The following is a 2,707-nucleotide window of genomic DNA, read 5'->3' as shown; positions in this document are numbered from 1 at the left end:
TCAAGTCCATAGTCACCACAAAACAAACTAAACTTATCCACAAGTACCTGGAGACCCATAGGAGTTCTGGAGATCAGGAGGGAGTCATCAGCAAATAGCAAAATTGGAATTTTATGGTTGTTCAGGGATGGAGCATCATTTTGGCAGTTGGTAACGACTTGCACCACCTCGTTGATAAACAATGTAAATAACGTTGGGGCAAGAACACAACCCTGGCGTACTCCTCTCCTAATATCTATTTTGTCGGTGAGTTCCCCCTGCTTACCCCATCTGACTTGTGCAAATGTTTTTTCGTGTAATCTTTGAATTAAATGCACTAAATTTCCTGGGATACCGGTTTTATTTAATACTCCCCATAGTTTCTCTCTTGGGACTAAATTGAATGCAGATCTTAGATCTACGAAAGCAACATAAAGTTTTTGCTTAGATAGGGTGACATACTTCCAAAATAGTAATGACAGCCTGAAGACTTGGTCCATGGTGTTAGTTTTAGGTCGAAAACCGGCCTGTAAGAGGGATAAAATTTGGTTGTCTTGGATCCAATCGGTAAGCCTATCTAAGACTTGCTTAGCAAACGTCTTCTGAAGGTTATCAATTAGGCTGATTGGTCGATAGTTTACAGGTGAACCTACATCACCCTTTTTGTGAATCAGTATTATTTCTGCGCCACGCCATGAATCTGGTATAGGGCTACCAGCTGCTATGGCATTAGGCAATAAATTGATGTACCATGCCCATATCTTTGGTTCTGATTTAAACAGGTCCCCTGGGATCTTATCTGGACCAGGGGCTTTGGCTGGCCTCAAAGAATTAATTGCAGCTGTTGTTTCGGCTAAGGTAAAAACAATACTCTCAGTTGAGGTCTTGTTAACAGCCCAACACTCATCATATCCAGGGTCCTCCAGAGATTGTGGTGCAGGCAGAGCATAAATTCCAGAAAAATAGGACACCCATCTTTCGGGCTGTATGTACATACCAATGTCATCATTGCCCCTTTTCGAACTAGAGGTCAACAGCCGCCAAAAGGAACTATCATCTTTGTATTTGACTGCTGCAAGCAGCTTCTGCCATATCTCATTATCCCAGTCTTTTTTTGCTTGTTTCAGGGCATTAACATACCTACGTCGGGCCTCTTTAATTGCCACTTGGGTAGAGTTTTTTCCAGCCTCGTTTAAATTAGATCTTGCTCGCACACAATCCTGATTATACCAATCCCTACGAGGGGTGTCAACAGATCTCGGTTTGGAAGGGATTTCCCTATAGAAGATACCCTGTAGGGAATCCACCAATTTGTTGTGGATAGCCATAATGGGAATATCAGAGGCTTCTTGTTTCTCATAATCTGCAAAAAGTTTTAAAAATGATGAATATATTTCCCCAATCAAATACGGGTTGGATTCCACCTTTGGCCAGCAGACCCGAGAACATCTATGATTCAGATAAGGGAGTGGGACGTTAGTGGTCGTTATGTGCTGGACTCTTAAAAATGCATGGTTGGTCAGTACAAGGCACAGAGGATTATGATCGCTATCCAAGCGAGGTAAGATTTCCATGTCCAGTGAACTTGACCATAGCCTAATGTCCACCAGAATATAATCAATAGTACTAAAGGAAAGCCCTCGCTTGAAAGTGATGGCTCGCTCTGAGTCAGATTTAGTGCGGCCAGTACATTCTCTCAGGCCATATTTCAGACAAAGGGAAGACAACTGAGATGCAACACGGGAAGCGGGCAAAAATGCTGTTTCCTTAGATTAGGGAATACCCCAATATTCGTCCTCCTCAGTAGTCAGATTACTGATGGTGTTGTCCAACACAAAAGAACAATTAAAATCACCTGCTATAAGCAGAAGATCTGAAGGGTCCAGAAGCTCTATATAATCTGTCAGCTGGGTGAGAACAATTGATTCTGACCCACGGAGAATGGATCTTGCATAAGTATTCAGAACTATCATCCTGAATCCAGGTCGGAATATGAGTTGAAAACATACACTTGTTCAGTGACTGCATGAACAACACTATTGGCATGCACATCACAGGGAATAGGCCTAAGCACTATGCATTGCACTACCAGTGATACGGCTAGTCACCAAGGCAAGATGAGGAGCACACACCGCCAACTGCAGCACACCTGGGAACCACAATGCCCTGCCTGAAATGGACTGCTAACAAGCTTGGGTACCTGTATTTGATATACACATATTATCCTAGAGATGACCCATGCTGCGCTGTCTGGCCTAGTCTTAGGGGCACCCGCTAACTCACATCCATCACCCGGATCCCACCCCACCTGCCAAAATATGTACTCACCCCCTTGTGGCTGCTGTGATTCCCTCAAGTGCCCATCCAGTTCAGGGTTGTCCACCACCAGTATGTTGGCCATCATGGGGGTCAGGATCTGATGGGCACCCCTTCCTCATTGGGAGGCCATCCCCGGCTGGGCCTCCGTGGCCTTCCGTGCCCAGCATCTCAGGTCCTCCAATCGTTTCAGATAGTGGGTGCTCTGCCTGCCATAGACTCCTAGGGTCCGCATGTCCTTGGCGATGGCACGCCATAATCCCTTCTTTTGATGGGCGCTGACCTGCAGAGGTAATATAGACAGGAGAACACCATTAAACAAACAGTCCAGCATGTCAGACAAATGGTCCACCATACCCCTTTCCATCACCATTGGCACACACATCACCTGGCGCACACCATGTACACCATC

The sequence above is a fragment of the Pleurodeles waltl genome, chromosome 10 (genome assembly GCF_031143425.1).
Source record: "Pleurodeles waltl isolate 20211129_DDA chromosome 10, aPleWal1.hap1.20221129, whole genome shotgun sequence".
Classification (NCBI taxonomy): Eukaryota; Metazoa; Chordata; class Amphibia; order Caudata; family Salamandridae; genus Pleurodeles; species Pleurodeles waltl.
The sequence above is the reverse complement of the archived record's forward strand: the minus strand, read 5'-3'. Positions refer to the sequence as shown.